The sequence below is a fragment of the Eretmochelys imbricata genome, chromosome 2 (genome assembly GCF_965152235.1).
Source record: "Eretmochelys imbricata isolate rEreImb1 chromosome 2, rEreImb1.hap1, whole genome shotgun sequence".
Classification (NCBI taxonomy): Eukaryota; Metazoa; Chordata; order Testudines; family Cheloniidae; genus Eretmochelys; species Eretmochelys imbricata.
In genome coordinates, this window is record NC_135573.1 from 193,132,894 (window position 1) to 193,159,653 (window position 26,760).

At 41.9% G+C, this 26,760-nt stretch overlaps 1 protein-coding gene across 3 annotated transcripts in view; it reads right to left on the minus strand.

Moving 5' to 3' along the window:
• ANO10 (anoctamin 10) overlaps nucleotides 1-26,760 on the minus strand; it is a 286,449-nt gene that overhangs the window by 18,440 nt on the left and 241,249 nt on the right. The gene's annotated exons all lie outside the window — the stretch shown is intronic.

Below are 26,760 nucleotides of genomic sequence, written 5' to 3' on the forward strand. Positions count from 1 at the left end.
CAATTAACAGATTGATATTTAATTGTAGTAACATTTCATCATTTATAGTTTTAAATGATCATTTATAATTATTAAAATAATAATAATTAAAACATATTACAGCTTCTACTTCTAAGCAAAGCCAGAACACTTGTAAAAATGCAAGATGCCATAATTAATAATTTCCTTTAAAAAAAATTAACCGTCTATGCCTCCTGTCGCAGTGCGTACTGTTCACTCACCTCTATCCATTGACACACACAATGACACCATGTTTCTCAGACTCTTTTTTTGCTGTCTTTTTAATTGTTTTCCTCTCCTTTCCCTCTTCCTACCATTCTTTCTCTATTTTATAGTCTCTGTCTTTCCCCCATTTCTCTCTCTTCTTTTTCAAGTTTTTTTTACTTCCTCTCCTGCTCCCTCCTGATTTCTTCCCCAGCCCATTTCCTGGTTGCTTTCTTGCCCTTCTAGTTGCACTCTATTCCTAATCCCTTGCTGCTTCCTCCCAACTGCTCTGCTCTGCATCCACTTGCAGTAGTAGGGAAGGGTCAAATTCAGTGGCATGAAAAGTACTGTGATCGCTCTGCTAAGCAGGACACTTATGATTCCTACCAACCTCCTCTCGAGTGCACATATCTTCCTCCTGGCCAGGCAGAGGGCAGAAACTCCACAAAGACACTGAACCAGGAAGTGACCAGGCACTTTTGGGAAGCAGCTAGGGTGACCAGACAGCAAGTGTGAAAAATCAGGACAGGAGGTGGGAGGTAATAGGCTTCTATATAAGAAAAAGCCTCAAATATTGGGACTGTCCCTATAAAATCGGGACATCTGGTCACCCTAGAAGCAGCAACAACATGGCTAGTCAGAAGCTGCAGGGAAGAGAGATGCAGGGAGAAACCCAGAGGGAACTGCATACAGAGCAGGTTGCAGCTGAAGCCAGGGAACTGCTCTAGAGTAGGGTGTGTCTGTCAGACATGCAGACGGGACCAGGGTGCTGTGGGACTTATGGAGAGAAGCAGAGGTTGGACAGGAAGCCAGTGAAGAGGGACCCCAATGACAGCTAACCCACTAACTGATCCTGGCCTGGAAAGCTGCAAGTTCCTATTTGCTTTGAATAAAGCCTGGACTGGAGAAGGCACTCCAGGAACTAGGCCTTAAAAAAGTTCTAACCCTCAGGTAGACTGCCCTTGAGGGCCCATACAAGAACTGCTGTTGATCCCTTTGACCTGTAACTAGTTAAGCCACTGTACCCTACAGTATTTGCAACCTTCCCTTTCTTGCCAGGCCTAATAAAACACCCTTTCACTTGAGCCAAGTGTCTGAGTGGTTACTATGACCCACCAGGCCTAGTGCTTACAAGGCCTAGTAAGCTGAAATGCTTTCAGCTTTTGAATTGTGGGTGTACACTGCTGAGCTACTATAACAATTACAGCACAAACAACCCTCTCCCTGAAGCCTAGGTGCTACTCCACTTCAAAGTGTGAAAACTGTTGCACTTTTCCTTCTCCTCTCACTGCTCTGCTTATTTGCTCAAATAAATCCCCCCCCCCAAAAAAAAATCAACAACCCAACACTTTTTGCTATTCTACTGTTTGAGTACCTGAGGATACATATATAGAAGAAAGTAGCAAACTGGAGCCAAGAAAGAACTGTTAGGTTATACAGACCTACTGGCTCAATCCAACGTGTTCTAGACTGACTTTCTTCATTTACATTAGTATGGATTAGAGCTAATGGTACAGCTTAGGTTGAGGAATTAAGTATTAAGATTCATGTTCAAATGCCACAATAATTTAATGCTACCAGACCATGAAGTTTAGGTTTGAAAGATTTCTTATGGACTACAAAACACTGGCATTATGTACAGACCTAGGCTTACAGATACTTCATTGCTGCAATTTCCTTTCATCACCTTTAACTTAAATATAGTAACAAATATATATCTAACAGGTAACACTAAACGTCTGAAACTGTATCTAATCAGCCTACCACTATATGACTGTTCTATGAATTACATAATGTAGGAAAACAGAGGAGACTGTATATTACAATTTGTGTTAGAAAATGTAACTCTTGATCTGTAAATTATGTTGGAAATGCTATCTAATATAGGCGGTTTCATCTGCTAAAATTAAAAAAAAATACCAGTGGTTGCTGTCAGAGGGCTTTAAATAAATGTTTCAGATATCACATGAACTTGAATCAATACAGTGGATTAATATTACCCAGTGAATCACTTAGCTAATTCATTGTGAATTTATGTGGTGTTATAAAAAGGCAGGTGAATGAATATTTCCACAGGTTCTTCAGGGCAAATCAAATAAGCAATCTGGGACAAGAAAAATAATTACAAGATTTTCACAAGCTGCGGAAATCTATTTTCCGCACTTTGAGCCTGATAATACGTCAATGATCACATGTACAGTCTTCCTCTTTTGGCACTATTTAAGAATATTGGAAACAATCATAAATGAAAGAATAAAAATTCCATGTACCGTTTTAGAACCAATGGAACTCTTCAAAATGTGCCAGTTACTAATAACAGAAATTTACAGCTGTAGCCTGTACTTCCTCAGTAATCTGAGCAAAGCTTAACACTTCTCAGACATAAAGGAAGAATGTAATATTATTTTCTTTATTAATAGGAAGTGAGAGTGACCAATTAGCACTGCAAGTACAAATACTAAAAAAATGTATAAAACCAAAGAGAGAGGCAGTCATAGGTGATGATTTAGAATATACCAACATGTAAATGCAGTCACAGTCACATACAAATGAAACAATAACTAGGACACATGTAAAGAATGTAAGAATAAATGAGACAGAACTTCAGTTATATGTAAACTGATCAATATTATTGTTATTGTTTGCATTTTGGGGTCCACTCTCAACATTATGAATGAGAAATTCTTTACCTGATCATTTTCTGTTAGCAGCTTCCCTCCTCATTCATCACTAATGTGGTAATACATCTCATTTGTGGAATTCGAAGGAGGTCCAATGTTGCTGCTGGAGGCTCGAGGACTAAGCCCTGCCTGTCACCTCAGTCCAACAGAAGAGTTCTTCTGAAGCTGTAGAAATTCTTCAGCGACCAACAATTAACATTAAGACAACTTAACATACAAATAACCTTAAGGCAAATCATATGTCCAAGTCTCCCTTTGGACAAAAATTTCAATTTGTTTCAAATTGTAGTCCGGTGATTTACCAGACTACCACAGAGAGTTGAATGAGGAGAGAAGCTGCTAACAGAAAGAAAATTATCTGGCAAGAAATTTCTCATTCTGCTACACAGGTTTTGTAACAGGAAGAAATAGAAATTCCCCCCCAAATAGAGCAAGAGCCTTATAATTTAAGGAATTATTTTGGGAACCAACCCAGCATCTTATTCCTCCCAATGAATGCCTCTGCAGAGGAATGGAAACTTGCTTTGCAAATCTTCCTCACCTGAGGCTCATACACTTTTCCCCCACAATGCCACTAAGAGACATCGTAGAGAGAGCCTTGACTTGTTTGTAAATAGTTTCCCAAGGGTCAAGCATGCCATTTGGTGCAGGATTTTAACATCTTGTTAGCAGCAACTCTGAGGCCCTAAGGACCTGGCATTTTGGATAAAATAAGATGCACAGGGTACAATTGGCGCATATACTCCACATGCTTGAGATATATCTTCAGAGTTCTAGGCATGTCTATTTATGCCACAAGTGTCCAAAGGAGTGTTGAGAATTGGAACAAAACAACGTGAGAACTATTTCCAGTAACTGTGGAAAGAAGAACTTATTTGAACACAAGGGTTTCTTGATCTACATGAATAACCTGTTCCTCACGACAAAAAAAGCGTGATTCTTGTATGGACCGCGGAACTAATTGGAAAGACTGTCTTTTGGACATAATGGCAGCTAGAAAGGTCAGCCACAGACTTATCTAATCTGTCAGTCTGATTAAACTTGACACATGATGATACTCAAATGGGAAGTCAGTTGTACCTGCCTAAAGAACCCAGATAGACCTGGCTATTCCTACTTTTCTGTACTGCTTGGTTGTACGACTCCAGTCAATCATCCTGGAGAAACCAAGTGTAGTTGAGATCACCAGAACTTTGTGGTGGTTATTATTATTTCTACTATCGTGACATCAAGAGACCAGAGCCTCATCACAGTACAACACAGTACAACTAGAAAGACAGTCCTTGCTCCAGAAATGTAATTTTAATAGATCAATAAATGAAATATCCTGGTTGAATTCTGTCAGAATATCAAAAAGTACTGAGGAGGCTAATGGAGAAACCCTGCCGAACTATACTACTCTTCCAATGCTCGGCAATGTTAACAACAAGTTGTCCTGGTCCAGATGGAAAAGGATTCCTTCCTTACAAAGTCTGGGGTTTTCTGTAGGTGTAATGGAAGTTCCTTCATTATCTATCAAGTCCAAAGGGCCTTCTGGGCCAGTAGCAGTCTAGAGAAAGTCTTTCGCTCTTCCTTTTCCTCTTTTCTACCTCCCTTATGTGAACTATCTTGAAATGCAGCATATTCTTATCTGCCTAGGACATGAATACTTTTTTTTTTTTATTGCCACAGATAAGCTCTGACCTCTGCTTATTCCCTGGTTTTGGAAGAGATTTCAACATTCATGCATCTATCATAAGCAAAATTCTTGCTTTCTTCTAATGGGAGGTAGGAGAAAGCTTTCTGTATGGGCACCATAACAGCTCACTATAGGTTTTCTTGCACTTTCTTCTGAAGTAGCTGGTACTGGCCATTGTCACAGACACAACACTGTACTTGATGGACTACTGTTCTGAACCTATGTGGCCATGTCTATGTTTTTGTTCAGACCACTGATACAGCTATTGAAGTGAACTTAAAGGATATGTACTCTGAGCTTTGTCTTATAGGTATGCACCCTCTGCTCCAAAGCTTGCTTCCATAGTATGTATGCAAGGGTCTACAGAGGAAAAAATGTGTTGGCTGTCAGCATGTTATTTGTATTTACCTGCCCACAAAGGGACATTTAGATGTGATACGGGAATGACACCTAATTTTCCACTGTGTTCAGAGAGTGGGTTCCATGTTCTCCAAAGGATTTCTGGAGGTGCATTGTTAAAAATCCCATCCAGGGATTGACACAGTGGGTGGCACCAATAATCTTGGCTGTTGGAGGTAACCGGCTACAGATGATTAGTGCCAGAAAATGTCTGATGCTGTGAAGTTTTGGATCTTTAAAAATCTTTACTGTGGTTATAAAATTATGGCCAGAGCCAAGCCTATTCTGACCCCTGAGTAAGGAATTCTCTACAGTGATTTTAAAAGGTTCTTGATTTAAAAGGAGGTGGCAAGTGGGTTTGGGCAAAGGACAATGATTGGAATGTTATCCATGAATGGGTATTGATGCGTGACTTGCAACCTAAGCCTTGCTGTCACTACTAAAAGCCATTTCTTAGGACTCTTGGTGCAGAGGGCGAATCACAAATAAGAGCCTTTTACAGGAACTGTAAACTCTGATAGACAAAGATAAAAGAAGATTTGGATTTCAGAAGAATTTTGTTGGTTTGGGAAGAAAATATATATAAGCTTTGTTGGGAGTTTCTGCTCCAGATTTTCTCCTCTGCTTGGAGAACAGCCCCTCTTTTAATACCCTTGGTGTTGGTAGTGACCAACAGAATGTTATAGTGGCTCTGATAGGGAGGGTTGAGACCCTTCTGCAAACTCAGCAACTAATTTCTATAATGTCCATATAGCTCCTCACCTGTAAAATTGGAATGCACAAGGAATATGTTTAGGAAAACTTGTTGCTACTCATGAGTGCAACGTAGCTACTTTGTAACCACTGATTTAGGTGTCATTGCTCTTGCCCAAAGTCACATCAGAACTTAATGATCTAAGTACAAGTTCCTTGCCTTCAACGAGCAAGCAAGGAACTTGTACTTAGATGTTGAACCACTTGCTTGCACCTAGTAGGTTTTCCTTTGTAAGCACAAGAAAAACATTTGGTCTGAATGGCTATAGCTGAGGCTTTGAAACTACTGTGCAGTGTCCTCACTCTTATGGTCTATGCGATCTTTTGGAAGGGAGTCCCCTTCTGAAGCTGTGACTATATTTTTCACTGGTTGAGCTACTGCTGCTGCAACCTTAGGTTTCAAAATTTATGACATTTCTTTATGTCTTATAGAACATTTTAATTTAGCATTTGTTTTTTGTTTGTGGGAGGTGTGGGTTTGTTTTCTTGTTTTTGTTTATTTGGGATGGTGTGTGTGTCACTTCCCCTAGCGGTTTGTAGGAAGTAGCCCGCTGTTCATCCTGGCCTGGGGTCAACCAGGAGTAGTGCTACTAGGTATACCTCAGTTGTGGGAATAGCCCACTAGATAGCCCCAGGAGCACGGAAGGACCCTGCCTGCTCCCACAGGCTGGTTAGCACCCATATAAGAACTATCATACTGCGGCTGGATTAAACCTTGTGGAAGCTGGTGGGTTTTATAGTCACCTTTCGTTCAGAATAAATGTCAGAAGCCTTTAACCTCCTTTTTGGAATAAGATAACTCACCACCCAAAACACAGGCCACATGAATGGCCAAGCAGGAGCTAAGTCTTGTGGGCAGAGGGATTTCACTGGGGACTCGACGCAAATTCAGTGGGTTGGTGGTTGTTCTGGTGGTACTGAGTGTGAGAGAGTGCAGCTGTAGACAAATACCACAGAAGCAAACAAGAAGGCAGCCAAAAGCCAAGGATAGCCAGAGAACCACTTGTAGCCTGACTCTGAGAGAAAACCAAGAGAGTTGTTTGGGCAGAGTGCAGGTGGGAAAAAGAGACTTGGGCAAGCAAATGATTTCATGTTATTTGAGTCCTAATGTGTTCAGGAAACAGGACTTTGAGTACATCATTTGTAAATGTCAAGGTTCCTCCCCCACTCTGAACTCTAGGGTACAGATGTGGGGACCTGCATGAAAAACCTCCTAAGCTTATCTTTACCAGCTTAGGTCAAAACTTCCCCAAGGTACAAAATATTCCACCCTTTGTACCACCACCAAACTAATACTGGTTACTGGGGAAGAGCTGTTTGGATGCATCTTTCCCTCCAAAATACTTCCCAAAACCTTGCACCCCACTTCCTGGACAAGGTTTGGTAAAAAGCCTCACCAATTTGCCTAGGTGACTACAGACCCAGACCCTTGGATCTTAAGAACAATGAACAATCCTCCCAACACTTGCACCCCCCCTTTCCTGGGAAATGTTGGATAAAAAAGCCTCACCAATTTGCATAGGTGACCACAGACCCAAACCCTTGGATCTGAGAACAATGAAAAGGCATTCAGTTTTCTTACAAGAAGACTTTTAATAAAAATAGAAGTAAATAGAAATAAAGAAATTCCCCCTGTAAAATCAGGATGGTAGATATCTTACAGGGTAATTAGATTCAAAAACATAGAGAACCCCTCTAGGCAAAACCTTAAGTTACAAAAAAGATACACAGACAGAAATAGTTATTCTATTCAGCACAATTCTTTTCTCAGCCATTTAAAGAAATCATAATCTAACACATACCTAGCTAGATTACTTACTAAAAGTTCTAAGACTCCATTCCTGGTCTATCCCCGGCAGAAACCAGCATATAGACAGACACACAGACCCTTTGTTTCTCTCCCTCCTCCCAACTTTTGAAAGTATCTTGTCTCCTCATTGGTCATTTTGGTCAGGTGCCAGCGAGGTTACCTTTAGCTTCTTAACCCTTTACAGGTGAGAGGAGCTTTCCCCTGGCCAGGAGGGATTTCAAAGGGGTTTACCCTTCCCTTTATATTTATGACAGTAAATAACAAGATTTTCACCAAAGAAATACCTCATTCCATCATCAATTTATCCTAATGAAAACAACCCACAAGACTCCAAATTTTAGTTAACCACTCGGGCCAAAAGGCGTAATAGTACTTGGGGAGACCCGCTACCATTCAGGGCTTTACTCAGTAAAACAGGAGTCGTTTTGAACAAGAGAGGGGATTTCTTATTTACCTCTTTGTAATCACACAATGGTGCAACTGCGTGAGGAATGGAGTCCTCAAATGCCTCTGTTCCAGTCACAGACTGCATGAAGTGCTCCTTATGTTTTACATGTGGTTACAGCCTACGGAGAGGTGAAAGGGTGGAGAGAGAGACTGCTTCTTGCCTTTCCGACTGAGCCCCTTTCCCTGTGAGGTTCCAGGGCTGAAAGCCAGACAGGTACCATTTCCATTATGCTGCAGTCTGAGGCAGGGCTTCAGAAGAATAACAGACTTCTCTGCTTACCTAGACATGCTGCAAGGTGGGGCAGGGGCAGTGAGCCTGATACAGAGCCTCTGTGAAGAAGCCCCAGCAAACACTCCCTCCAGGGGGAAAGACAAAGAAGAAAAGGTTCAAACCCTGATTTTACCGAGTTGCTCATTAATAACACTAACTGTTGCCTTAGGAAGTGGACAGACTTTTTGGGACCTAGAGTATTTTGAGGGAATCCTTATGTACCTAGTCAAGCCTCCCATGATGGAGTAACAGCTTCAGGCAGCATTTGAGTCTCTACATGCCTATCTGACTCAAAGCCCATGCCCTGACATAGTGAGGGTTGGCTGTTTCTGGCTGCAGCTCACCCTCTCAAGTCCATACCCTAGCAGAGTGTGAGTTAGCAGCTTGTGGCTGCAGGGATTAGCTCAGCCTCTCATCCCCATACCATGGCAGCATGAGGGTTGTCAACTCATGTCTGCAAGGCATAACTCGCCCTTTGAGGTTCCGCAAAGATGCCTGTAGAACCTTTTGGATTTATCCTGATGCTTCCAGGGCTTCTCTGCTGCTGTGATGGGGGGCAGAGGGAGCCCACTCAATAAATACTGTCCCATAGACACCAGCGGGTGAGAGCCTCAATACTCTGGTAATTCCTCAACTCAGGAGTAGGAGAGCAGAGCTAGAAGTTGTTTTCATACAGTAGTGACTTCATTTCAAAGTGATAAAACAAAATGGTCAGGAGTCACTGAACTGCCAACTTGTTCTGCTGCCACTGGCAGAAAAAAAAATCTGTTGGCATGAGCTGAAGGGTGGGCTTAGTCCCACAGACTCCACCACTTCATCTGACTGCCTCCCAATTCCACAGGTTGGAGGTATTACCCATTAGTGATGGATGAGGAGAGAAGCTGTGCAATTGAAAGTAAAAGGATTAAAAAACTAAATGGAGATAAGCATAGTATTATCAAATATGAGATCAGCTTTCTTAGGCAGCTCCTGTCTACAGTACCCTTCAATAGTTATAGTTAGAGTTGGAGGGATTAGATTTGTATCAGTAAATGTCAGGAAACATCAATTTCACCATACACACACAAACCAACAAAACACTATACCCATCAATAACTGAAATTTACATATAAGTAAAGTAAGAAAAATACTGCTTGAGAACTTTAATTAGAATTTGATTTAAGGATATTTACTTTGTATATTTTGACATGGGATGTTCACAATTTGTGCTTTAATGGTTATAAACTTAAGCTTTTTGAATCTCAACATCTATTGTCATTAAATAATTATTGTGTGGCCAACTCATAATTTCCTGCAACTCTGAACATTTAAATTGATAACTTTTTAAAAATACTTAAAGCTCATAATTTTCTACAAGAGTGAGAATTTAAATTTAAAAAAAAGAAATGCTTAAATATTGATATCTGTCAAAATGATAAAAAAATAAAAACTGAATTTGGTCAAGCATACTTACTGTTTCGGTCAACTGAGCCACCTCTGTGGTGGTTTTAAAATACTGTGAAGAGTTCACTAGGAATTTTATTAATACCAGTAATGACAATCTGCTTGTGATCTACAACAGTGACATGTTTATCTTGACTTACCTTATAATATTATAAAAATGATCTGGCAAAGTAGCGTCATCAGGCACCAAACTTATTTTTCTGATAATTAGCACTAAGTTGTAGGTATCAGCTTTTCTTTAGTTTGGTTTCCCAAATACAACATACATGCATCTAATCAGCTCTCTTCCTATTTAGCTCTCCTTGAATACGGTGATAACATTCCTTTCCGAGCTATAGCCCACAGTGTTATGAAATATGCAGTTTTCCTCAATCCATGCTATTCTATCACAAGATATTGTACTGTATGTCACACCTGGTCAGAAAAGAACTAAAGCTTGCAGTCTAGTCTGCAAAGAAAACAATTGAATAAAGAGACAGACAATGGCTTTAGATTAAATTAAAAGCTATTTTAGAGTTGTGGGCAGATCTAGTATTTGAATTTTTTGTACCATATTTGTGTTTATGTCATGTGATTTACGGGAGCTAATTATAGAGCTGAAACAATGAGAAGTTGATCTCACCTTTTCTTTCCCAGATAATAAGAAAATTGGCTTTCATTTTTTTTTGGTTCCACTGTTTCAGTTCTTGCCTTTTCCCCTAGCTATGGAGGTTATGGAATCTCTGTCACTGAATGTTTTTAAGAACTAGTTAGACAAACACCTCTCAGGGATGGTCTCTCGATAATACTTAGTTCTGTCTCAATGACCTATCAAGCTCCCTTCCAGTCCTACACGTCTCTGATTTCTATGATTCACTGTGTATTTTGGACAGCAAATGAGGCAGCCAAGCATACTGAATATGACTGGGATATGAAGAACCCCAGCATTATTAACTACTGTCGATGAAAAACAAAAAAGGAGTTCCAGAAAAAGAAAAGACTTGTATGAAAAGAATTCCTGGACTTGGCTTGCAGTTTTGAGAAAGGCTCAAGGAATTAAGCAATACATATCCAAAAAAAAAGGAAGAAAATCCTGTACATGAGAAAAACTAGAGCAACTAAGATAACATGTTATCCAAAAAACCTGTTACAAAAGAAAATCCTTTCTTTCTCCAATGAATTTAATAGAAAATATAGCCATGATCAATGCACATTGCAGCATTTATTATTGGCTGAACAATCTAGCAAATCACAAAAAAGTATCAGGTTCACATTGCTGCAGAACTGGAATTAATTTGGAAACTGGATACCATCAGATTAGGTCTGAATAGAGACTGGGAGTGTTTGGGTCATTACAAAACCTAAACTTAATTTCCCCAATACTAATTTCTCCCTACTGTTACTCACACCTTCTTGTCAACTGTCTGTAATGGGCCACTCGCTTACCACTTCAAAAGTTATTTTTCCTCCCTTGGTATCCTGCTGTTAATTGATTTATATCATTAGACTGACCTCACATTTGGTAAAGCAACCCTCTTCTTTCACGTATTTATACCTGCTCCTGTATTTTCACTACATGCAGCTGATGAAGTGGGTTCTAACCCACGAAAGCTTATGCCCAAATAAATTTGTTAGTCTCTAAGGTGCCACAAAGACTCCTCGTTATTTTTGCTGATACAGACTAACATGGCTACCACTCTAAAACCTATCTGGAGACTGAAAATCTTTATTTATAAATACAGAACAGAGCAGCAATATGAGCTTGCCACAGTGCACAACCATAATATGCCTACTGCCAATAGCAGTGATGGATATATACCTATCTATGGAGAATTACAGTGTGTCTAACAAGTGATTTCACGAACACTTCAGAACAATACTAATGTCACTAGACAAAAATCAATGTCAAGTATTCTGGTTAAATACCTTCTTCAGAAAGGGAATGTTAAGGGAACAACTCCCCTGATTACTTCCTAAATAGGACTAAAGCGTGGAATGCATTTTAATACTTCATATTTGCCAAAGATAGAAAAAAAATTGCTTCAGATTAAGAGTACAATTTGCATTCCCACTTCAGGTGTGATTAAAAATGGCCATTTGTAGCCTTCCAAATTTATCCTTCCTGGTGTATTTATGGTATGCCCTATAGTACATTTAAGTACAGCAAGTAATAAGTATCCTTTTTTCAAATGTTCCCAAGGCATGTTGAAAATGAAATTGCGTGCTTAAATAAAGACTGCTGTGTCCGTTGGTCCCCCCATTTCATTTTACTTTTCTTTGGAAATGCAACAGGTTTTGTGCTAAAAGTGACAATTGTTACTTCTCTTCCATGCAAGCATGCAAAACCTACAGTGCAGCAAAAACGCCATGCTTAACTTGCACCAGATGGGGGAGAGAAAGAACAGTCTTGAGGCTACCCTGGCAGACTCCACAAATCTCCACATGTTGTTGAAGCAGAGCTCTTCAGTGGCTTTCTGCACAGAGGAAGACATGGAATTGGTTGTGCTGTGGATCCATGTGGAGATGAACAGCAAAGTGGGAAGGTAGGTATGTGGAAAATCTTTGGTGGGGGATGAGGTGTGATGCTATATAAAAACAAAGATGACTAGTTACCCTAATACACTCACCATTGTTCTAAAGTTGCAATAAATCTAATACAAAATATGTCATGTAAGGTATCAATGGAAAAGTTATGATTTGCTAAGGGTATGTCTACACTACGGAATAAGGTTGAATTTATAGAAGTCGGTTTTTTAGAAATCGGTTTTATATATTCGAGTGTGTGTGTCCCCACAGAAAATGCTCTAAGTGCATTAAGTGTATTAACTCGGCGGCGTGCTTCCACAGTACCGAGGCTAGAGTCGACTTCCGGAGCATTGCACTATGGGTAGCTATCTCACAGTTCCTGCAGTCTCCGCTGCCCATTGGAATTCTGGGTTGAGATCCCAATGCCTGATGGGGCTAAAACATTGTCGTGGGTGGTTCTGGGTACATATCGTCAGGCCCCCGTTCCCTCCCTCCCTCCGTGAAAGCAAGGGCAGACAATCGTTTCGCGCCTTTTTTCCTGAGTTACCTGTGCAGATGCCATACCACGGCAAGCATGGAGCCCGCTCAGGTAACCGTCACCCTATGTCTCCTGGGTGCTGGCAGACGCGGTACGGCATTGCTACACAGTAGCAGCAACCCCTTGCCTTGTGGCAGCAGACGGTACAGTACGACTGGTAGTCGTCATTGTCATGTTCGAGGTGCTCCTGGCCACGTTGGCTGGGAGCGCCTGGACAGACATGGGCGCAGGGACTAAATTTGGAGTGACTTGACCAGGTCATTCTCTTTAGTCCTGCAGTCAGTCCTATTGAACCGTCTTATGGTGAGCAGGCAGGCGATACGGATTGCTAGCAGTCGTACTGTACCATCTTCTGCCGGGCAGGCAAGAGATGAGGATGGCTAGCAGTCATACTGTACCATCTTCTGCCGAGCAGCCATGAGATGTGGATGGCATGCAGTCCTTCTGCACCGTCTGCTGCCAGCCAAAGATGTAAAAGATAGAAGGAGTGGATCAAAACAAGAAATAGACCAGATTTGTTCTGTATTCATTTGCTTCCCCCCCTCCCCCGTCTAGGAGACTCATTCTTCTAGGTCACACTGCAGTCACTCACAGAGAAGGTGCAGCGAGGTAAATCTAGCCATGTATCAATCAGAGGCCAGGCTAACTTCCTTGTTCCAATAAGAACAATAACTTAGGTGCACCATTTCTTATTGGAACCCTCCGTGAAGTCCTGCCTGAAATACTCCTTGATGTAAAGACACCCCCTTTGTTGATTTTAGCTCCCTGAAGCCAACCCTGTAAGCCGTGTCGTCAGTCGCCCCTCCCTCTGTCAGAGCAACGGCAGACAATCATTCCGCACCTTTTTTCTGTGCAGACGCCATACCAAGGCAAGCATGGAGGCCGCTCAGCTCACTTTGGCAATTAGGAACACATTAAACACCACACACATTATCCAGCAGTATATGCAGCACCAGAACCTGGCAAAGCAATACCGGGCGAGGAGGCGACGTCAGCGCGGTCACATGAGTGATCAGGACATGGACACAGATTTCTCTGAAAGCATGGGCCCTGCCAATGCATGCATCATGGTGCTAATGGGGCAGGTTCATGCTGTGGAACGCCGATTCTGGGCTCGGGAAACAAGCACAGACTGGTGGGACCGCATAGTGTTGCAGGTCTGGGACGATTCCCAGTGGCTGCGAAACTTTCGCATGCGTAAGGGCACTTTCATGGAACTTTGTGACTTGCTTTCCCCTGTCCTGAGGCGCATGAATACCAAGATGAGAGCAGCCCTCACAGTTGAGAAGCGAGTGGCGATAGCCCTCTGGAAGCTTGCAACGCCAGACAGCTACCGGTCAGTTGGGAATCAATTTGGAGTGGGCAAATCTACTGTGGGGGCTGCTGTGATGCAAGTAGCCCACGCAATCAAAGATCTGCTGATATCAAGGGTAGTGACCCTGGGAAATGTGCAGGTCATAGTGGATGGCTTTGCTGCAATGGGATTCCCTAACTGTGGTGGGGCCATAGACGGAACCCATATCCCTATCTTGGCACCGGAGCACCAAGCCGCTGAGTACATAAACCACAAGGGGTACTTTTTGATAGTGCTGCAAGCGCTGGTGGATCACAAGGGACGTTTCACCAACATCAACGTGGGATGGCCGGGAAAGGTACATGACGCTCGCATCTTCAGGAACTCTGGTCTGTTTCAAAAGCTGCAGGAAGGGACTTTATTCCCAGACCAGAAAATAACTGTTGGGGATGTTGAAATGCCTATATGTATCCTTGGGGACCCAGCCTACCCCTTAATGCCATGGCTCATGAAGCCGTACACAGGCAGCCTGGACAGTAGTCAGGAGCTGTTCAATTACAGGCTGAGCAAGTGCAGAATGGTGGTAGAATGTGCATTTGGACGTTTAAAGGCACGCTGGCGCAGTTTACTGACTCGCTTAGACCTCAGCGAAACCAATATTCCCACTGTTATTACTGCTTGCTGTGTGCTCCACAATATCTGTGAGAGTAAGGGGGAGACGTTTATGGCGGGGTGGGAGGTTGAGGCAAATCGCCTGGCTGCTGGTTACGCGCAGCCAGACACCAGGGCGGTTAGAAGAGCACAGGAGGGCGCGGTACGCATCAGAGAAACTTTGAAAACCAGTTTCATGACTGGCCAGGCTACGGTGTGAAAGTTCTGTTTGTTTCTCCTTGATGAAACCCCCTGCCCCTTGGTTCACTCTGCTTCCCTGTAAGCTAACCACCCGCCCCTCCTCCCTTCAATCACCGCTTGTAGAGGCAATAAAGTCATTGTTGCTTTACATTCATGCATTCTTTATTCATTCATCACACAAATAGGGGGATGACTACCAAGGTAGCCCAGGAGGGGTGGTGGAGGAGGGAAGGAAAATGCCACACAGCACTTTAAGCACAGCACTTTAAAAGTTTACAACTTTAAAATTTAATGAATGACAGCCTTCTTTTTTTTGGGCAATCCTCTGTGGTGGAGTGGCTGGTTGGCCGGAGGCCCCCCCACCGCGTTCTTGGGCGTCTGGGTGTGGAGGCTATGGAACTTGGGGAGGAGGGCGGTTGGTTACACAGGGGCTGTAGTGGCAGTCTGTGCTCCAGCTGCCTTTGCTGCAGCTCAACCATACACTGGAGCATACTGGTTTGGTCCTCCAGCAGCCTCAGCATTGAATCCTGCCTCCTCTCATCACGCTGCCGCCACATTTGAGCTTCAGCCCTGTCTTCAGCCCACCACTTACTCTCTTCAGCCCGCCACCTCTCCTCCCGGTCATTTTGTGCTTTCCTGCACTCTGACATTATTTGCCTCCACGCATTCGTCTGTGCTCTGTCAGTGTGGGAGGACAGCATGAGCTCGGAGAACATTTCATCACGAGTGCGTTTTTTTTTCTTTCTAAGCTTCACTAGCCTCTGGGAAGGAGAAGATCCTGTGATCATTGAAACACATGCAGCTGGTGGAGAAAAAAACGGGACAGCGGTATTTAAAAAGACACATTTTATAAAACAGTGGCTACACTCTCTCAGGGTAAACCTTGCTGTTAACATTACATACATAGCACATGTGCTTTCGTTACAAGGTCGCATTTTGCCTTCCCCCACCGCGTGGCTACCCCCTCAACCTTCCCCCCTCCCTGTGGCTAACAGCGGGGAACATTTCTGTTTAGCCACAGGCAAACAGCCCAGCAGGAATAGGCTCCTCTGAGTGTCCCCTGAAGAAAAGCACTCTATTTCAACCAGGTGACCATGAATTATATCTCACTCTCCTGAGGATAACACAGAGAGATAAAGAACGGATGTTGTTTGAATGCCAGCAAACATACACTGCAATGCTTTGTTCTACAATGATTCCCGAGTACGTGTTACTGGCCTGGAGTGGTAAAGTGTCCTACCATGAAGGACGCAATAAGGCTGCCCTCCCCAGAAACCTTTTGCAAAGGCTTTGGGAGTACATCTAGGAGAACCGCGAATGCCAGGGCAAAGTAATCCTTTCACATGGTTGCTTTTAAGCCATGTATAGTATTTTAAAAGGTACACTCACCAGAGGTCCCTTCTCCGCCTGCTGGGTCCAGGAGGCAGCCTTGGGTGGGTTCGGGCGGTACTGGCTCCAGGTCCAGGGTGAGAAACAGTTCCTGGCTGTCGGGAAAACCGGTTTCTCCGCTTGCTTGCTGTGAGCTATCTACAACCTCCTCATCATCATCTTCTTCGTCCCCAAAACCTGCTTCCGTATTGCCTCCATCTCCATTGAAGGAGTCAAACAACATGGCTGGGGTAGTGGTGGCTGAACCCCCTAAAATGGCATGCAGCTCATCATAGAAACGGCATGTTTGGGGCTCTGACCCAGAGCGGCCGTTCACCTCTCTGGTTTTCTGGTAGGCTTGCCTCAGCTCCTTCAGTTTCACGCGGCACTGCCTCGGGTCCCTGTTATGGCCTCTGTCCTTCATGCCCTGGGAGATTCTGACAAAGGTTTTGGCATTTCGAAAACTGGAACGGAGTTCTGATAGCACGGATTCCTCTCCCCAAACAGTGATCAGATCCCGTACCTTCCGTTCGGTCCATGCTGGAGCTCTTTTGTGATTCTGGGACTCCATCATGGTCACCTCTGCTGATGAGCTCTCCATGGTCACCTGCAGCTTGCCATGCTGGCCAAACAGGAAATGAGATTCAAAAGTTCGCGGTTCTTTTCCTGTCTACCTGGCCAGTGCATCTGAGTTGAGAGTGCTGTCCAGAGCGGTCACAATGGAGCACTCTGGGATAGCTCCCGGAGGCCAATACCGCTGAATTGTGTCCACAGTACCCCAAATTCGAGCCAGCAAGGCCGATTTAAGCGCTAATCCACTTGTCAGGGGTGGAGTAAGGAAATCGATTTTAAGAGCCCTTTAAGTCGAAATAAAGGGCTTCATCGTGTGGACGGGTGCAGGTTTACATCGATTTAATGCTGCTAAATTCGACCTAAAGTCCTAGTGTAGACCAGGGCTAAGTAAAATAATCCTGCTTATATGCATGTATCATCTGAAGTTATGAATATTGGCTGTGTATTTGTATCTCAAACATGTGTTGTGTTTCTTGGTGACACCCCCCAGACAGACCCTCCAGCTATGTGCTGATGGCCCATTAAAGACTCCCAACTCTGACCATGGGCCGTTGAAGAGATTAAACACACCCAATGGGCTTTTCCTGGAGACATTTCAGAAAGCACTGAGGCTGCCCAGTGACTCATCGTGGCATGTAAGGACATGTGATGAGGATATGTTCAATTTAAACTGGTTTAAATTAGTCTTTATTAGGGGTTTGCCCCACTGTAACTAGATAGATTGTTAGCTTTACCAATGTAACAATTCTATTGTAGAACATATCACCGGTGCAACGGTTACTGCCAGCATTTTCACTAAGACTCCATCTTTTGACAGTAATTTTCTATGCACCTGGGCTGAAGGTATAAAAAGAAGACTCTGACATCACTCCTTTGTCTTCATTTCCTGCTTCACATCTCTGGACTGGATTTCTAACAAAGAAGCTTTAAACAAGGAACTGAATGACCCCCAAGCTGCTTGGGTAAAACCAGAAAGACTTTTTACAAACTAGCAGATTTAACATCACTGCTATGATCCTGACCTGCAAACTGTAAAAATCAATTGTAATGTATATGATTCCTTAACCATTTGATAATTCTCTTATTTTCTTTTTTATATTAATAAACCTTTAGTTTTTAGTTACTAAAGGATTGGCTATCAGTGTGATTTTTGGGTAAGACCTGAGTAAGATACTGACCTGGTGAAGTGGCTGGTCCTTTGGGATTGGAAGAACTTTAAAAATGATGAATCTGGTTTTCAGTAACCTCTCATCATAAAGTCCAGCTGTCTGGCTGGTAACCATGGGCTGGAGTGCCTGGGGGAATGTTGTGTGGCTCTCTGTGAACAAGTGTAATGATACAAAAAGAAAAGGAGTACTTGTGGCACCTTAGAGATTAACCAATTTATGTGAGCATAAGCTTTCGTGAGCTATAGCTCACTTCATCAGATGCATACTGTGGAAAATACAGTAATGATACAGGAGCTCACTTTTGTTACTGGCTTGGTGAAATCTAATGATAGAATAACTATTAGTTTGGGGTGCGTCTGCCTGGTTTCTCAGCAGTCAGTCCTGAGTTGGCATTCTCATCTTTGACCCACTTTAGGCATGGTGACATGAGGTATATGGGGATTTGTGGTGGAAGAGAGAATAGGTAGGTATGAGAGAAATATGAGATAAAAGATGTATGAGGGGGGCCTGGGGCTTCAGCTGGCATGTGCATGTCTCATGCGCCCACAAAGACTTTCCTCATGTTCTCAAACCCTGCACACACTATGCCCCACCTCTCAGGCCTTATGACACCTGAATAATGTTCCCATCTCCCTATGGCCTTGCTCAACATGTTCTTCCTCACTACATCCCCACTCTCCATCCCTATTAGATTCAGCTTTTCAACTTTGGTACACAAACATTTAGAAGCTAAATGTAACCAGTAACTAAGAGGGCATAGTAGGGATGGATACATTGTGGTACAAGGCAGTGGTGAGCTAGGCTGAACAGGTAGGGAAGAGTTTGGGGAAAGCTTGGAATGGGGAAAGATAAAAATGGGACTTTACAAGAAGACGTCAGAGAAGGGTGAATCTCTCCAGGAGAAAGTAGGGTAAGAAGTGTAGGAGTGGGAGGCACGAGGAACATTGGGGCTTAGCCAAGGAGGAATATTACTTTACAGTAGTACCTTCAGGCCTTATGCAGGTCATGGCCTCATTGCCCTGGGCATACAAAGTATAATACCTATAATAGTTGATAACTGTCAACCTCAACAACTATCAGTGATGATAAGTAAGTATTTAAAAAGGTGGAAATTTTACAAAAATGGACAAAAAACCTTTAGGATTGCTAAACTGCAAATGCTACCATAGAATGCGGTGAGGTAAAACCTTTGACCAGCATCCTGAAAGAGAAGATGGAGGATGGTCTGGAGGGTGATCAGCTGACAAACAGTGAGCTGGGTGAGGTAAGGGAACCATGTTTGTTGTAGCCATGTCAGAACTACTAGAATAACCTTGACCTTGTATTTCATTATCTTGAACAGCACCTGGGATATCAAGGGAGTTGATGCATACAACAAATGCATACAACAAAGGTGAAAGGTATCACCTAGGAAGTGGTGACCCAGTCTGCCCCATGAGCAAAACTGAGAGTACTTCTTGTTCTTCGCTCTGGCGAAAAGGTTTATCTGAAGGATGCCCCATCACTGAAATATGCGGTGTAGTGTAATGGGGTCTATCTCCTATTCGTGGTCTTGTGAGATGCGCCTGCTGAGAACATCTCCTGTGATGTTTTGTATGCCCAGAGGGTAAACTGCTAAGATGTTGATCTGGTTTCGTATGCACCAATTCCAGAGCCTCACTGCTTTGGCACAGAGAGAAGGTTGACAGTTGTCAACCTTGACAGTTGATATAAAACATGCATGACAAGTTGTCCGTCATGATCTGTCAAGGCTTTGCTGTAGGAGGATCCCTTGAGCAGGCAATTGTCGAGGCATGGGAATATCAGAATTCCTTGTCTATAAGGTGAACAGCTACCACTGAGAGAACTTTTGAGAAATTCTGGGTACCAAGGAGAGACTGAATGGGAGCCTTCTGTATTGAAAATGCTCTTGACCCAGAGAGAAGCATAGGAACCTTCTGTGGGAGGGGTGAATCACTATATGGAAATAAGCATTTTGTAGGTCGAAGGCCAAGAACCAATCCCCTTGGTGCAATGATGGAATTATTGTTGCAAGAGTTACCATTTTGAACTTCTACATCTTTACAGATCTGTTGAGTAATCTTAGCTCTAGAATGGGTCTCCACCAATGTTCTTTTTGGGAAGCAGGAAGAACCTGGAATAAAATCCCTTTCCTCTGTGTTGTGTAGAAACTGGTTCTATAGTACCCAAGTTCAGAAGAAGACCTATTTCCTGTTGTAGAAGGTGCTTGTGAGAGGGATTTTTGATGGGGGATGGGGTAAGAGGGTAGGAGGGAGGTAAATTAGATGGAGTATCCTGTTGAAATAATCTCCAACACCCACTTGCCCTTAGTGACATGATCCCAGTCCCAGCTGAAATAAGAAATGCAGTCACCGATGCAAGGGACACATGCCGATTGATGCAGCAGATATGAGTGGGGACGGTAACTCAGCACTTCAATCACCCCATCAAAATTGTTGTTTTGAAGTTGTGGCTTATGAAGTGGATGCCTGAGAAGTAGATGGTCTTGTCTTCTGAAACTGTTGTCTCTTACATTGTGGTTCATAATGTCTCTGGGAGGCAGGAAACTAGGGGGAGGGGGAAATGGGGACACGAGACCCCTGCACCATCTGGGACTTACTGAACTCTCTTTTTTGTGAAGGGATGTAAATTCCCAGAGAATGCAGAGTGGCACTAGAACTAACACTAAGAATGAACACTGACTAACTAGTAAGATACGAGAAAAAAATACAGTTGAGGTAAGTTCAACTAGGACGCTGCTGAGGCTCCATCTCAGGCTAGGGCAGTTGAGAAGAAACTGAGGGTGGTTTGCCTGCGTAACTCTATATGGCCAATGGTACAGGGCAAAAGGCTGCATGGTGGGCTTACATGAGCCAAACGGACGCTGCTACCTAAAATATCTGATCTGAGGTACATGAGGCACATGTGCACCTAGAGGGAACACCCATAGGAACACTATTTGAAGAAGAACCCAAATTAGTGCCTATATTCTGACTTCACCAGCTCGTGGTATTTATTCTTACTGAAACCCAGAATAAAAATTATTATTGTTAGAGTGTACTGCTGGTAGAGACTGTAAAACTTATATTGACATTAACAATAAAACTAACATGAGATTTTTACAATATTTGACAAAATTAGTGTTAAGCCAAATAAACACCATCTTACAGAAAACCAAGCCCGAGAAATATTCCTATATGTTGACAACTACTAGAACTATAAATGATTTATCGTGGGATTTTCAAAAGCATCCAGCATTTGCCTAACTCTGCTTCCTCTGAAGTCAATGAGAATTAGGCGTACATTGAACACTTATGAAATTCCCACCCATAAAATCAAACGATTCCTGACACCAGCTTACTCATGTTTTGTTTTGCAGTCAGAGTTATGAGTACAGGAATATGAAGTGCTTTTTACTTTCCAAGTTTCTTGTTCTCATTTGGGACTCCAACTGCACAACTTCCTAGAAATGAAAATGGGAGAAAAAGGTGATCCAAACCTGTATTGGCCCCAGAGTTTTGGTCCAGAAGAAAACTAAATACCATGGAACTGATTCAGAATTGGATTTCCAAATGTTACATATGGCTATATCACATTCATATTTAAGTTAAATGGATATCAAAGAAAGATATTTCTTAATATACTGTGGATTTTAAAGATATAAATACATGCAAACAGGAAAGTTTCCTACTACCTTGCTGAAACCAGCAGAATCTTCTTTGCAATATCTACCTGCAATGACCTACCAGCATACAGGGATTTGAGAAAAGAACTCTTTGTAGATTTTCCACTTTTAATGTATGCATTTATCAGGAAATTCTGTCATTTCCATTAGACTCTTTATGCATATATGCAGTAATTTTACTTATATTCACCACTGTGGGACATTATGCTTGAAATACTTTCGCTCCCTTTTTGTCCCCATAATGAAAAAGATACTGTTCTAATTTGCTTAGAGTGCAGCCAGGTAAGAAAAGTTTAAACTATTCTGAAGAGTGCTTCATGAAAAGAAGAGAGGAAAAAATTAGGTGATCGTACTATAGAAGAAAACTATCAGTGTAAAAAGCAGGATAACCATAGCTTGCTGCTGTGATAAACTTGAAAACATTCACAGTTTCTAGAAATGTAGCTCTCAGAGGAGCCAGAAGAACAATATCTGCCATGGCAACCAACCAGAGCAGTCTTCTGGCATTTTCTGAATGAGCATTTAGGAGAAGATTAATTCCATACACAGAATGATGAAAAAGCTCTTAAGATCCATAACCGTCTCCCACAAATTACACTTATAGTACTACTGGATGTTTAGAACAGATTGCCATTATCTATATTGAAATAGAACTTTCACAGCAAATTTATGTGAAACAGATTAAACACACACAACATGCCACACCATTTTCACTCTCTTTATTCACTATCTAGGATATTTTGTTAAACAGACCAGAGCAGTTTTGTGGGGTTTATTTTTAAACTTTTTTATATTTAGAAGCCATTGTAAACCATTTTGCTATCTAACTTTGACATTTCTGAGATAAGAGCCATAAATAATTAGACACTCAGATACTATGATATAGTGTAAAAACAGATAGATATACCTCAAAAGCATTAGCACTTAACAATTATGATAAATTGTTAGCAATATACAAATATTCTCTTTTATAAAAGTAATTTGCACAGATCTAATCAGTTTCAAGTGATACTAAAGTACTTCTATCAATAATTAAATGTCCCTACTCACAACAGTCAAAACACCTTTTTCAGTAAAGACTACTTCCAGCAAGCACCATATAACTCACTTTAAAGACAGGTGTAATCTTTAAAAACTGTGTTAGATGAGTATATTAGGCATCTTACTGCTTCACCAGAATCTAAATCACCTATAGAGCCTAATCTTCCATGAAAAAGTAAATTCACTACGGGATTATTTTATTTATGTCTCCTTATACTGTGACTGATTACACTGTGCAATAAATATCCAAAGTGAAATAAACTTGTTATGAGACAAGATTTACAGGTACAGAAACATCTACAAGTTAGTAAAGCATGAAGGAGCTAGTCAGCTGCTTATATGAATGCAAAAGGGATGCATTCTGGCTCTTCTGAGACCACTAAAGCAGAGCACAGCATAGGAAGCCCAAACTCATGACTTCCAAAGCCAACTCTGATACCGACTAGCTCTGTGGCCTTGGGCAAGTCTACACCACTCTGCTTTTTTATGTCCCCATCAGTGGGGGTAATAATACTTCCCTATCTCAAAAAAGTTATGAAAAACAAAGCTCTTTATAAACACTACCCAATGAATTAAAGATGAAAACACTATATAAATGCTTACTATTGGGAATAATAGCACATTAATGTAAACACAAGTGAGGTAAGATACAATATAGAAAGAGACCTAAGGAAATTATAAAAAGAGCAGGAAAAAAAACCCGAACAATAAAATTCAACCTATAAATTCATAAGCTTCTAGGAAAAAAATAAACCAAAATACAAATATTCAATGAGAGGGAGAAAGCAGTAGAATGAACTAAGGGTAATAGTGGGTAGAAAATTAGACATGAGTTTGCAAAGCAATATGGTAGTAGATTGGGCTATTGAAAGCTTAGGCCATATATGCAAAGCATACACGGACTAAGAAGGTAGTAATTCTCCACATGATTCTGGTCAAACCACATCTGAAATACTGAACAAAGTTCTGGATTCCTCATTAAAAGAAAGACAGTAATAAATTATATGGAGCTCAGGGAAGAACAAGAAAAGCATTATGGAATTTAAAGGATAGACTTAGTAAAAGATCTTGATTAAACACAACAATATGAGATCTACAGAATAAGAGCACATAAATATCTCAAGGATGTAAGCATCATGTATTCAGAAGGATTATATGGCATATCCACAATGTGATGTATGCAAGGAGCAATGGGATGAAATGAACAAGGGAAAGTTTAGGCAGAATATTAGGAGTAATTTCCTGATAGTGAGGGTGTGAGAAGGTTTCTCAAGGAAAGAGACAGAATGCCCATTGCTTGAGACATTTAAGCTAAACTGGACAAAACACTAAAAATGTATTATGGGGAACAATTGCACATAAGTAATCTACTCTGTCTCTTGACCAAACAGATTTTATCTCTCTTGTACTCCTCTGATTCTGTGATTACACTCATCTGAGGAGGATTGTATATAGTACGGAAATAGGCAGTATACTAGTCCTGGGATGAGCATCAGATTTGCTTATATCTACTTTATGATGTAGTCTGGCTTTGTGTTTTCCCAAACTAGCTGCATTCGAGAACTGCCGTATTCATTGTTGTATTCAATTAGATCAATTGTATTCAATTAGATAGCAGATTTCTAGTAGATGGCAATCATCCGCCTAGTACCTGGACCACACAAAGTGTAATCAAGGAGAAATAGCTAACCAGGGTAAACACAATCTCAATTAGCACTGATTTTCTGTGTAAAATGAGGTCGAAGATTATCTATGGAGTCTGTATTTGGCAGCTGGATCACAGCAATCTTAAACTACACTCGCTGCACTAGTATTGAGCCCTTGTCTAAGACCAGGAGCCAGGATTCTATTTCTGTAGCAAATACTTTCACATTATAGAATGCCTGTTTTATTATTTTTCTTTTAAAAATTTAAAAATTCCAGACAAAGAAGTATAGTAAAAGAATAAAGATCGCAAAGCACTCAAAATCAGTAAATGCCAAAATAACCCTAATATTGTTCTTTTGTATATGCATTATGATAGAGGGTGGGATTCTCAGAAGAGCCAAAATGAGATAGCTTTTTAACTTGGATTGACTTTCAATGCAAGTTAGGATGCCTAACTCACTTAGGCACTTTTGAAAATCCCATCCAAAGTGTTGGATTACTTGATGACATATTATTGTTTCTGCAGAATCCTTGCCTCATTCATTGTACAGCATAAATGACAGCAGTGAATAAAGCAGATAGGTACTGAATGAAACAGAGGTCTTGTGGATCCATGGCTCATGCTGAGACAAATTCTATTTGCAAGTGCCACAGTGGACCTAGTCTGATTTTAAGACCTGTTTAAGTGCAGATTTGGATCCTCACTGCACAAGATGGACAGTGTATTCTGAATAAGACAGAGTGTGTGTGGCAAACAAAGCAGGGGCTCAGAAGATCTGTCATTTAGTGCAAAGTTTAGAATGTGCGCAAAAAAATAGGTATGGGTTTGGCCATTGAACACTTAGGATAAATAAAAGCAGAGCTCACTCAGCAGCCTCATTCACTGTGCATCATCCAGCTTGCGCACTGACTAAAGTGGGGTCCTGAAGACATAAGAGCATGACCTCAGTCAATTAAAGACTGCATCATAATGCATAAACACAAAGTAGCAGAATTAAGGTTTGGCAATAACCTTAACTTTGTTATTTCCTCACTTTTGAATGCTTCACTTTGCAACCTTAGCATTCTTATAATATAGACTTTTTTTTAATTGAAAATAAGTTAGTGCCATTTAAAGCTTATAAAGTCCTTCAAAATGTTAGATATTGATAGTGTGGGATTGCATACATGAGGTGTAAATTAAACTGTAGGCCAGATCCTCTTGGTGTAAATCAGCAGAGCACCATTGAATCTAATGGAGCTAAACTGATTTACTACAGCTGAAGATCTAGACTTCTGAGTTTCTGGATTCTTCGAAAAAATAATAAAGTGGAATACCTTTGTATAATTCATCACTTGGATCTCAATGAGAAAACTGCATTTAGTTTTAGTCCTCATATTGTAGAAAAATACTGAGGCTTTCAAAATTATTGAGATGCCAAGCAGAGAGGTATTTTTTGCTGATTACAAAATACCCCATCAATCTCCTCTCTGTAGAATGAAGATAATTAAATGGATTACAATTTTCAAGGTGGTATACCTTCAGGAAATGAGAAACAATAATTCGAGAATTTGGTCACTAAGGACTGGCACAAGTACTTACATTATTTAGTAAATTCTCTCTCTACACCACCATCTCAGGATCATTATCTCCAAAATGTACTGCTGTCTTTAAAAGTAAGATAGACAAATCTCCAACATGTGTTAAAAGGTTTAATCAGTGCATGTTGTCAAATTAAAATGTGCAACTATAAAGCAAGGAATTGTTTGTAAATGTGAACCTTGATTCAACTCTAAATCATTTTGCACCTAGATTACTGAAATCTTCTGTGCAGCCTTGATGCCTGCAACGTTTTCCCTCTCTAGTCCATGATAAAATGCTGCCGCTAACATCTTCTTCCTAGCTTGTCACTGTGGCTTGTCCATTATCCCACTCTTTAAGTCCCTCTATTGGCTTCTTTTCCGCTTTATCCACTTTTTCTGTTCCATGGCTCATGGACGGTCAGAGAGGCTCCGCACACTGCCCCCACCCCTAGTTCCGGCTCAGCAGCTCCCATTGGTCTTATGCTCCTAGAAGGCTGCACGGTCCTGGCGGCTGCTTCCTGGGAGCTGCGGTAAGCCCTGCCAGGACCCCACTCCCACCCCAACCCCTGCAATATCCTGGAGCCCCCCCACACACCCCAACTCCCTGACCCAGCTCAGAGTCCTCTCCCACACCCCAAACCCCTTATCCCCGGCCCCACCCTAGAGCCCGCACCTCTAGCCAGAGGCCTCACCCCCTCCAGCACCCAAAGTCCCTGCCCCAGCCCAGTGAAAGTGAATGAGGGTGGGGGAGACCAAGCAACGGAGGGAGGGGGGATGAAGCAGGCAAGGGTGGGGTCTCGGAGAAGGGGCAGAGCAGAAGTGTTCAGTTTTGTGGGAAT